This window comes from Panulirus ornatus, chromosome 70, assembly GCF_036320965.1.
Source record: "Panulirus ornatus isolate Po-2019 chromosome 70, ASM3632096v1, whole genome shotgun sequence".
NCBI lineage: Eukaryota > Metazoa > Arthropoda > Malacostraca > Decapoda > Palinuridae > Panulirus > Panulirus ornatus.
This window is the reverse complement of record NC_092293.1, coordinates 14,036,115-14,048,908: the sequence shown is the minus strand read 5'-3', so window position 1 is coordinate 14,048,908 and position 12,794 is coordinate 14,036,115. Positions and strand designations below refer to the sequence as shown.

The 12,794-nt window shown below is 41.4% G+C and overlaps 1 protein-coding gene across 1 annotated transcript in view; it reads left to right on the top strand.

Moving 5' to 3' along the window:
• Positions 1 to 300, top strand: part of LOC139747772 (uncharacterized) — a 1,102-nt gene extending 802 nt beyond the window's left edge. The window contains exon 1 of the mRNA XM_071660357.1: positions 1 to 300. This exon is cut by the window's left edge and continues 802 nt beyond it. The gene's annotated coding sequence lies outside the window, so the exon portion shown is untranslated.
• The last annotated feature ends 12,494 nt before the right edge of the window (positions 301 to 12,794 follow it).

Genomic DNA, 12,794 nt, shown 5'->3' with positions numbered 1-12,794 from the left:
ATGCCCATAGTTAGCTAAGCTCTTTTGTTGCTGTTATCCCTTAGATGGGTTGCTGTATTATGCACATTCTCTGCTTGTACTGCTGTCACTAACACGCACACTTCACTTTTGTATCCTTTATACGTGTTCCTTTTCCTATGACACCACAAGCTACCTCACCTGTATGTTTTCCAGTACAAGTCCCCTTCACGTTGTTATTGGACTACGCCTACTCCAGGTTACACTTTAAGTGAAAATCACCTTTGCTGAGGCTGTCATTTGGAGTACAGTCTCAGTTCATACTTCAAAGGAGTCTTCTTATTCCTGTAGTAGTTTTGCTATGGGCTGCAGGAGCCTTTAGAAAGGTCTTGGGTAACACTGGAATTCTTAATTGAAATGGGTTCTGGGATAAATATAAATAAAATAAATGTCCTTGCTCTGTATTTACTATTAACCCAGACCTTTCCCATTTTCATAAATTAGATTTTTTCTCATCTTTATCTACCCTCGAATGTCTTGTTAGTTATTTGCCTTGCACTGCTTTTGACTTCTCTTTGTTGACATTCATAATTCTTCCCAGTATTGGCTTATACAAGCCCTTAGTAGCTTTTCCTTAACCAGTGATATGGTAATTCTTAACTGATGATGTTGTCATATATATATATATATATATATATATATATATATATATGTATATATATATATATATATATATATATATATATATATATATATATATATATATATATATATATATATATATATATATATATATATATATATATATATATATATATATATATATATATATATATATATATATATATATATATATATATATATATATACATGTATATATATATATATACATATATATACATATATATACATATATATATATATATATATATATATATATATATATATATATATATATATATATATATATATATATATATATATATATATATACATATATATATACATATATATATATATATATATATATATATATATATATATATATATATATATATATATATATATATATATATATATATATATATATATATATATATATATTTCCCTGGGGATAGGGGAGAAAGAATACTTCCACGTATTCCCTGCGTGTCGTAGAAGGCGACTAAAAGGGAAGGGAGCGGGAGGCTGGAAATCCTCCCCTCTCGATTTTTTTTTTTTTTCTTTTTTTTTTCCAAAAGAAGGAACAGAGAAGAGGGCCAGGTGAGGATATTCCCTCAAAGACCCAGTCCTCTGTTCTTAACGCTACCTCGCTATCGCGGGAAATGGCGAATAGTATGAAAGAAGATATATATATATATATATATATATATATATATATATATATATATATATATATATATATATATATATATATATATATATATATATATATGTTTTGGCTCTGAGTGAAACGAAGCTCAAGGGTAAAGGGGAAGAGTGGTTTGGGAATGTCTTGGGAGTAAAGTCAGGGGTTAGTGAGAGGAAAAGAGCAAGGGAAGGAGTAGCAGTACTCCTGAAACAGGAGTTGTGGGGGTATCTGATAGAATGTAAAAAAGTAAATTCTCGATTAATATGGGTAAAACTGAAAGTTGATGGAGAGAGATAGGTGATTATTGGTGCATATGCACCTGGGCATGAGAAGAAAGATCATGAGAGGCAAGTGTTTTGGGAGCAGCTGAATGAGTGTGTTAGTGGTTTTGATGCACAAGACCGGGTTATAGTGATGGGTGATTTGAATGCAAAGGTGAGTAATGTGGCAGTTGAGGGAATAATTGGTATACGTGGGTTGTTCAGTGTTGTAAATGGAAATGGTGAAGAGCTTGTAGATTTATGTGCTGAAAAAGGACTGGTGATTGGGAATACCTGGTTTAGAAAGCGAGATATACATAAGTATACGTATGTAAGTAGGAGAGATGGCCAGAGAGCGTTATTGGATTACGTGTTAATTGACAGGCGCACGAAAGAGAGACTTTTGGATGTTAATGTGCTGAGAGGTGCAACTGGAGGGATGTCTCATCATTATCTTGTGGAGGCTAAGGTGAAGATTTGTATGGGTTTTCAGAAAAGAAGAGTGAATGTTGGGGTGAAGAGGGTGGTGAGAGAAAGTGAGCTTGGGAAGGAGACTTTTGTGATGAAGTACCAGGAGAGACTGAGTACAGAATGGAAAAAGGTGAAAACAATGGAAGTAAGGGGAGTGGGGGAGGAATGGGATGAATTTAGGGAATCAGTGATGGAGTGCTCAAAAGATGCTTGTGGCATGAGAAGCGTGGGAGGTGGGTTGATTAGAAAGGGTAGTGAGTGGTGGGATGAAGAAGTAAGATTATTAGTTAAAGACAAGAGAGAGGCATTTGGACGATTTTTGCAGGGAAAAAATGCAATTGATTGGGAGATGTATAAAAGAAAGAGGCAGGAGGTCAAGGGAAAGGTGCAAGAGGTAAAAAAGAGGGCAAATGAGAGTTGGGGAGAGAGAGTATCATTAAATCTTTTTTTTTTTTATTATACTTTGTCGCTGTCTCCCGCGTTTGCGAGGTAGCGCAAGGAAACAGACGAAAGAAATGGCCCAACCCCCCCCATACACATGTATATACATACGTCCACACACGCAAATATACATACCTACACAGCTTTCCATGGTTTACCCCAGACGCTTCACATGCCTTGATTCAATCCACTGACAGCACGTCAATCCCGGTATACCACATCGCTCCAATTCACTCTATTCCTTGCCCTCCTTTCACCCTCCTGCATGTTCAGGCCCCGATCACACAAAATCCTTTTCACTCCATCTTTCCACCTCCAATTTGGTCTCCCTCTTCTCCTCGTTCCCTCCACCTCCGACACATATATCATCTTGGTCAATCTTTCCTCACTTATTCTCTCCATGTGCCCAAACCACTTCAAAACACCCTCTTCTGCTCTCTCAACCACGCTCTTTTTATTTCCACACATCTCTCTTACCCTTACGTTACTCACTCGATCAAACCACCTCACACCACACATTGTCCTCAAACATCTCATTTCCAGCACATCCATCCTCCTGCGCACAACTCTATCCATAGCCCACGCCTCGCAATCATACAACATTGTTGGAACCACTATTCCTTCAAACATACCCATTTTTGCTTTCCGAGATAATGTTCTCAACTTCCACAAATTCTTCAAGGCCCCCAGAATTTTCGCCCCCTCCCCCACCCTATGATCCACTTCCGCTTCCATGGTTCCATCCGCTGCCAGATCCATTCCAGATATCTAAAACACTTCACTTCCTCCAGTTTTTCTCCATTCAAACTCACCTTCCAATTGACTTGACCCTCAACCCTACTGTACCTAATAACCTTGCTCTTATTCACATTTACTCTTAACTTTCTTCTTCAACACACTTTACCAAACTCAGTCACCATCTTCTGCAGTTTCTCACATGAATCAGCCACCAGCGCTGTATCATCAGCGAACAACAACTGACTCACTTCTCAAGCTCTCTCATCCCCAACAGACTTCATACTTGCTCCTCTTTCCAATACTCTTGCATTTACCTCCCTAACAACCCCATCCATAAACAAATTAAACAACCATGGAGACATCACACACCCCTGCCGCAAAACTACATTCACTGAGAACCAATCACTTTCCTCTCTTCCTACACGTACACATGCCTTACATCCTCGATAAAAACTTTTCACTGCTTCTAACAACTTTCCTCCCACACCATATATTCTTAATACCTTCCACAGAGCATCTCTATCAACTCTATCATATGCCTTCTCCAGATCCATAAATGCTACATACAAATCCATTTGCTTTTCTAAGTATTTCTCACATACATTCTTCAAAGCAAACACCTGATCCACACATCCTCTACCACTTCTGAAACCACACTGCTCTTCCCCAATCTGATGCTCTGTACATGCCTTCACCCTCTCAATCAATACCCTCCCATATAATTTACCAGGAATACTCAACAAACTTATACCTCTGTAATCTGAGCACTCACTCTTATCCCCTTTGCCTTTGTACAATGGCACTATGCACGCATTCCGCCAATCCTCAGGCACCTCACCATGAGTCATACATACATTAAATAACCTTACCAACCAGTCAATAATACAGTCACCCCCTTTTTTAATAAATTCCACTGCAATACCATCCAAACCTGCTACCTTGCCGGCTTTCATATTCAGCAAAGCTTTCACTAATTCTTCTCTGTTTACCAAATCATTTTCCCTAACCCTCTCACTTTGCACACCACCTCGACCAAAACACCCTATATCTGCCACTCTATCATCAAACACATTCAACAAACCTTCAAAATACTCACTCCATCTCCTTCTCACATCACCACTACTTGTTATCACCTCCCCATTTGCGCCCTTCACTGAAGTTCACATTTGCTCCCTTGTCTTACGCACTTTATTTACCTCCTTCCAGAACATCTTTTTATTCTCCCTAAAATTTAATGATACTCTCTCACCCCAACTCTCATTTGCCCTTTTTTTCACCTCTTGCACCTTTCTCTTGACCTCCTGTCTCTTTCGTTTATACATCTCCCACTCAATTCCATTTTTTCCCTGCAAAAATCGTCCAAATGCCTCTCTCTTCTCTTTCACTAATACTCTTACTTCTTCATCCCACCACTCATTACCCTTTCTAATCAACCCAGCTCCCACTCTTCTCATGCCACAAGCATTTTAGGGAAAATAAAAAGATGTTCTGGAAGGAGGTAAATGAAGTGCGTAAGACAAGGGAGCAAATGGGAACTTCCGTGGAGGGCGCTAATGGGGAGGTGATAACAAGTAGTGGTGATGTGAAAAGGAGATGGAGTGAGTATTTTGAAAGTTTGTTGAAAGTGTTTGATGATAGAGTGGCAGATATAGGGTGTTTTGTTAGAGGGAAAATGATTTGGTAAACAGAGAAGAGGTAGTAAAAGCTTTGCGGAAGATGAAAGCCGGCAAGGCAGCAGGTTTGGATGGTATTGCAGTGGAATCAATTAAAAAAGGGGGTGACTGTATTGTTGACTGGTTGGTAAGGTTATTTAATGTATGTATGACTCATGGTGAGGTGCCTGAAGATTGGCGGAATGCGTGCATAGTGCCATTGTACAAAGGCAAAGGGGATAAGAGTGAGTGCTCAAATAACAGAGGTATAAGTTTGTTGAGTATTCCTGGTAAATTATATGGGAGGGTATTGATTGAGAGGGTGAAGGCATGTACAGAGCATCAGATTGGGGAAGAGCAGTGTGGTTTCAGAAGTGGTAGAGGATGTGTGGATCAGGTGTTTGCTTTGAAGAATGTATGTGAGAAATACTTAGAAAAGCAAATGGATTTGTATGTAGCATTTATGGATCTGGAGAAGGCATATGACAGAGATGATAGAGATGCTCTGTGGAAGGTATTAAGAATATATGGTGAGGGAGGCAAGTTGTTAGAAGCAGTGGAAAGTTTTTATCGAGGATGTAAGGCATGTGTACGTGTAGGAAGAGAGGAAAGTGATTGGTTCTCAGTGAATGTAGGTTTGCGGCAGGGGTGTGTGATGTCTCCATGGTTGTTTAATTTGTTTATGGATGGGGTTGTTAGGGAGGTGAATGCAAGAGTTTTGGAAAGAGGGGCAAGTATGAATTCTGTTGTGGATGAGAGAGCTTGGGAAGTGAGTCAGTTGTTGTTCGCTGATGATACAGCGCTGGTGGCTGATTCATGTGAGAAACTGCAGAAGCTGGTGACTGAGTTTGGTAAAGTGTGTGAAAGTAGAAAGTTAAGAGTAAATGTGAATAAGAGCAAGGTTATTAGGTACAGTAGGGTTGAGGGTCAAGTCAAGAGGGAGGTAAGTTTGAATGGAGAAAAACTGGAGGAAGTAAAGTGTTTTAGATATCTGGGAGTGGATCTGGCAGCGCATAGAACCATGGGAGCGGAAGTGAATCATAGGGTGGGGGAGGGGGCGAAAATCCTGGGAGCCTTGAAGAATGTGTGGAAGTCGAGAACATTATCTCGGAAAACAAAAATGGGTATGTTTGAAGGAATAGTGGTTCCAACAATGTTGTATGGTTGCGAGGCGTGGGCTATGGATAGAGTTGTGCGCATGAGGATGGATGTGCCGGATATGAGATGTTTGAGCACAATGTGTGGTTTGAGGTGGTTTGATCGAGTAAGTAACGTAAGGGTAAGAGAGATGTGTGGAAATAAAAGGAGCGTGGTTGAGAGAGCAGAAGAGGGTGTTTTGAAATGGTTTTGGGCACATGGAGAGAATGAGTGAGGAAAGATTGACCAAGAGGATATATGTGTCGGAGGTGGAGGGAACGAGGAGAAGTGGGAGATCAAATTGGAGGTGGAAAGATGTAGTGAAAAAGATTTTGTGTGATCGGGACCTGAACATGCAGGAGGGTGAAAGGAGGGCAAGAAATAGAGTGAATTGGATCGATGTGGTATACCGGGGTTGACGTGCTGTCAGTGGATTGAATCAGGGCATGTGAAGCGTCTGGGGTAAATCATGGAAAGCTGTGTAGGTATGTATATTTGCGCGTGTGGACGTATGTATATACATGTGTATGGGGGTGGGTTGGGCCATTTCTTTCGTCTGTTTCCTTGCGCTACCTCGCAAGCGCGGGAGACAGCGGCAAAAAGAATATATATATATATATATATATATATATATATATATATATATATATATATATATATATATATATATATATATATATATATATTCATCTATTTATTCATTATTTATTATTTATTTTGCTTTGTCGCTGTCTTCCGCGTTAGCGAGGTAGCGCAAAGAAACAGACGAAAGGACGGCTCAACCCACCCACATACACATGTATATACATACACGTCCACACACGCAAATATATATACCTATGCATCTCAACGTATACATAAATATATACCAGGAGTGACTGAGTACAGAATGGAAAAAGGTGAGAACAATGGAAGTAAGGGGAGTGGGGGAGGAATGGGATGTATTTAGGGAATCAGTGATGGATTGCCCAAAAGATGCTTGTGGCATTAGAAGACTGGGAGATGGGTTGATTAGAAAGGGTAGTGAGTGGTGGGATGAAGAAGTAAGAGTATTAGTGAAAGAGAAGAGAGAGACATTTGGACGATTTTTGCAGGGGAAAAAGGCAATTGAGTGGGAGATGTATAAAATAAAGAGACAGGAGGTCAAGAGAAAGGTGCAAGAGGTGAAAAAAAGGGCAAATGAGAGTTGGGGTGAGAGATTATCATTGAATTTTAACAAGGGAGCAAATGGGAACTTCAGTGAAGGGCGCAAATGGGGAGGTGATGACAAGTAGTGGTGATGTGAGAAGGAGATGGAGTGAGTATTTTGAAGGTTTGTTGAATGTGTTTGATGATAGAGTGGCAGATATAGGGTGTTTTGGTCGAGGTGGTGTGCAAAGTGAGAGGGTTAGGGAAAATGATTTGGTAAACAGAGAAGAGGTAGTAAAAGCTTTGCGGAAGATGAAAGCCGGCAAGGCAGCAGGTTTGGATGGTATTGCAGTGGAATTTATTTAAAAAGGGGGTGACTGTATTGCTGACTGGTTGGTAAGGTTATTTAATGTATGTATGACTCATGGTGAGGTGCCTGAGGATTGGGGGAATGCGTGCATAGTGCCATTGTACAAAGGCAAAAGGGATAAGAGTGAGTGCTCAAATTACAGAGGTATAAGTTTGTTGAGTATTCCTGGTAAATTATATTGGAGGGTATTGATTGAGAGGGTGAAGGCATGTACAGAGCATCAGATTGGGGAAGATCAGTGTGGTTTCAGAAGTGGCAGAGGATGTGTGGATCAGGTGTTTGCTTTGAAGAATGTATGTGAGAAATACTTAGAAAAGCAAATGGATTTGTATGTAGCATTTATGGATCTGGAGAAGGCATATGATAGAGTTAATAGAGATGCTCTGTGGAAGGTATTAAGAATATATGGTGTGGGAGGCAAGTTGTTAGAAGCAGTGAAAAGTTTTTATCGAGGATGTAAGGCATGTGTACGTGTAGGAAGAGAGGAAAGTGATTGGTTCTCAGTGAATGTAGGTTTGCGGCAGGGGTGTGTGATGTCTCCATGGTTGTTTAATTTGTTTATGGATGGGGTTTTTAGGGAGATGAATGCAAGAGTTTTGGAAAGAGGGGCAAGGATGAAGTCTGTTGGGGATGAGAGAGCTTGGGAAGTGAGTCAGTTTTTGTTCGCTGATGATACAGCGTTGGTGGCTGATTCATGTGAGAAGCTGCAGAAGCTGGTGACTGAGTTTGGTAAAGTGTGTGAAAGAAGAAAGTTAAGAGTAAATGTGAATAAGAGCAAGGTTATTAGGTACAGTAGGGTTGAGGGTCAAGTCAATTGGGAGGTAAGTTTGAATGGAGAAAAACTGGAGGAAGTGAAGTGTTTTAGATATCTGGGAGTGGATCTGGCAGCGGATGGAACCATGGAAGCGGAAGTGGATCATAGGGTGGGGGAGGGGGCGAAAATTATGGGAGCCTTGAAGAATGTGTGGAAGTCGAGAACATTATCTCGGAAAGCAAAAATGGGTATGTTTGAAGGAATAGTGGTTCCAACAATGTTGTATGGTTGCGAGGCGTGGGCTATGGATAGAGTGGTGCGCAGGAGGATGGATGTGCTGGAAATGAGATGTTTGAGGACAATGTGTGGTGTGAGGTGGTTTGATCGAGTAAGTAACGTAAGGGTAAGAGAGAATGTGGAAATAAAAAGAGCGTGGTTGAGAGAGCAGAAGAGGGTGTTTTGAAATGGTTTGGGCACATGGAGAGAATGAGTGAGGAAAGATTGACCAAGAGGATATATGTGTCGGAGGTGGAGGGGACGAGGAGAAGAGGGAGACCAAATTGGAGGTGGAAAGATGGAGTGAAAAAGATTTTGTGTGATCGGGGCCTGAACATGCAGGAGGGTGAAAGGAGGGCAAGGAATAGAGTGAATTGGAGCGATGTGGTATACCGGGGATGACGTGCTGTCAGTGGATTGAATCAGGGCATGTGAAGCGTCTGGGGTAAACCATGGAAAGCTGTGTAGGTATGTATATTTGCGTGTGTGGACGTATGTATATACATGTGTATGGGGGTGGGTTGGGCCATTTCTTTCGACTGTTTCCTTGTGCTACCTCGCAAACGCGGGAGACAGCGACAAAGCAAAAAAAAGAAAAAAAAAAATATATATATATATATATAAATATATATATATATATATATATATATATATATATATATATATATATATATATATATATATATATATATATATATATATATATATATATATATATATATATATATATTTATATATATATATATATATATATATATATATATATATATATATATATATATATATATATATATATATATATTTTCTTTCCTTTTAAACTATTCGCCATTTCCCGCCTTGGCGAGGTAGCGTTAGGAACAAAGAACTGGGCCTTTTATGGAATATCCTCACCTGGCCCACTCTGTTCCTTCTTTTGGAAAAAAAAAATACATACATATATACATATATGCATGTATGTACATATATACATATGTACACAATTCATACTGTCAGCCTTTATCAATTCCCATTGCAACGCCGCCACATATGATATAACAACCCCCTCTCCCCTCATGTGTGCGAGGTAGCGCTAGGAAAAGACAACAAAGGCCACATTCGTTCACACTCAGTCTCTAGCTGTCATGTAATAATGCACCGAAACCACAGCTCCTTTTCCACATCCAAGCCCCACAGAACTTTCCATGCTTTACCCCAGATACTTAACATGCCCTAGTTCAATCCATTGACAGCACGTCGACCCCGGTATACCACATTGTTCCAATTCACTCTATTTCTTGCCCTCCTTTCACCCTTCTGCATGTTCAGGCCCCGAGTACTCAAAATCTTTTTCACTCCATCTTTCCACCTCCAATTTGGTCTCCCACTTCTCCTCGTTCCCTCCACCTCTGACACATATATCCTCTTGGTCAATCTTTCCTCACTCATTCTCTCCATGTGACCAAACCATTTCAAAACACCCACTTCTGCTCTCTCAACCACCCTCTATTTATTACCACACATCTCTCTTACCCTTACATTACTTACTCGATCAGACCACCTCACACCACAAATTGTCCTCAAACATCTCATTTCCAGCCCATCCACCCTCCTCCGCACAACTCTATCCATAGCCCACACCTTGCAACCATATAACATTGTTGGAACCACTATTCCTTCAAACATACCCATTTTTGTTTTCCGAGATAATGCTTTCGACTTCCACACACTCTTCAAAGCTCCCAGAATTTTCATTCCCTCCCCCACCCTATGACTCACTTCCGCTTCCATGGTTCCATCCGCTGCTAGATCCACTCCCAGATATCTAAAACAGTTCACTTCCTCCAGTTTTTCTCCATTCAAACTTACCTCCCAATTGACTTGACCCTCAACCCTACTGTACCTAATAACATTGCTCCTATGATGATAACCATCGTTAATTGGCTGTGGAGCCGGTGTAAGGCAGAACGAGGTAATCATTTACCGCGTTCATTTGCCAGAGAGAGAGAGAGAGAGAGAGAGAGAGAGAGAGAGAGAGAGAGAGAGGGGGACGAAAACGCCCTAACGACTCTGCCTGGGTACGATGATCAACCCCCCTCCCGCACACACACACACACACACACACACACACACACACACACACACACACACACACACACACACACACATTGTCATCATTTGGTTGGGGCCCAGCGGCATAACTCCCCCATCCTCCCAACAATGAAGCGGCACATTGTCACTGATGTTTTAGAAAGCTGTTTGTGTCAGCGATATCAATGTTCACCACGTTTGTAAGGTTGACGGGGGAGGGGGGGTGTGGATTAGGTGGATAAGGGGTCACTTGTTCCCCTGTGCCCTTGTGAATGACGTCATGTGAACTTCTCAAAGATGCCATATCTTATGTTGTAACTTCACGGCACACCCTCCCTGTGTGAGGCAGAGAGATCCTACATGGTGTGTGAGGTAGAGAGATCCTACATGTTGTGTGAGGTAGAGAGATCCCACATGATGTGTTAGGTAGAGAGATCCTACATGGTGTGTGAGGTAGAGAGATCCTACATGTTGTGTGAGGTAGAGAGATCCTACATGTTGTGAGAGGTAGAGAGCTCCTACATGGTGTGTGAGATAGAGATCCTAACATGGTGTGTGAGGTAGAGATCCTACATGTTGTGTGAGGTAGATAGATCCTACATGGTGTTTGAGGTAGAGAGATCCTACATGGTGTGTGAGGTAAAGAGATCCGACATGTTGCGTGAGAGGTAGAGAGATCCCACATGATGTGTGAGGTAGAAATCCTACATGGTGTGAGAGGGAGAGAGATCCTACATGGTGTTTGGGATATAGAGATCTTATGTGGTGTGTGAGGGAGAGAGATCCTACATGGTGTGTGAGGTAGAGAGATCATATGTGGTGTGTGAGGTAGAGAGATCATATGTGGTGTGTGAGGTAGAGAGATCCTACTTGGTGTGTGAGGTAGAGAGATCCTATGTGGTGTGTGTGGTAGAGAGATCATATGTGGTGTGTGAGGTAGAGAGATCCTATGTGGTGTGTGAGGTAGAGAGATCCTACATGGTGTGTGAGGTAGAGAGATCATATGTGGTGTGTGAGGTAGAGAGATCATATGTGGTGTGTGAGGTAGAGAGATCCTATGTGGTGTGTGAGGTAGAGAGATCCTACTTGGTGTGTGAGGTAGAGAGATCATATGTGGTGTGTGTGGTAGAGAGATCATATGTGGTGTGTGAAGTAGAGAGATCCTACTTGGTGTGTGAGGTAGAGAGATCCTATGTGGTGTGTGTGGTAGAGAGATCATATGTGGTGTGTGAGGTAGAGAGATCCTATGTGGTGTGTGAGGTAGAGAGATCCTACATGGTGTGTGAGGTAGAGAGATCATATGTGGTGTGTGAGGTAGAGAGATCATATGTGGTGTGTGAGGTAGAGAGATCCTATGTGGTGTGTGAGGTAGAGAGATCCTACTTGGTGTGTGAGGTAGAGAGATCCTATGTGGTGTGTGTGGTAGACAGATCCTATATGGTGTGTGAGGTAGAGAGATCATATGTGGTGTGTGAGGTAGAGAGATCCTACTTGGTGTGTGAGGTAGAGAGATCCTATGTGGTGTGTATGGTAGACAGATCCTACATGGTGTGTGAGGTAGAGAGATCCTACATGTTGCGTGAGGTAGAGAGGTCCTACATGCTGTGTGAGGGAGAAAGTGCTCCTACATGGTGTGTGAGGTAGAGAGATCCTACATGGTGTGTGAGGTAGAGAGATCCTACATGGTGTTTGAGGTAGAGAGATCCTACATGATGTGTGAGGTAGAGAGATCCCACATGATGTGTTAGGTAGAGAGATCCTACATGGTGTTTAGGATATAGAGATCTTATGTGGTGTGTGAGGTAGAGAAATCCTATATGATGTGTGAGGTAGACATGGTGTGTGAGGTAGAGAGATCACATGTGGTGTGTGAGGTAGAGAGATCCTACTTGGTGTGTGTGGTAGAGAGATCCTACTTGGTGTGTGTGGTAGAGAGATCCTATGTGGTGTGTGAGGTAGAGAGATCCTATGTGGTGTGTGTGGTAGAGAGATGCTATATGATGTGTGAGGAAGAGAGATCCTATGTGGTGTGTGAGGTAGAGAGATCCTATGTGGTGTGTGTGGTAGAGAGATGCTATATGATGTGTGAGGAAGAGAGATCCTATGTGGTGTGTGAGGTAGAGAGATCCTATATGGTGTGTGTGGTAGAGAGATCCTACATGGTGTGTGAGGTAGAGAGATCCTACATGTT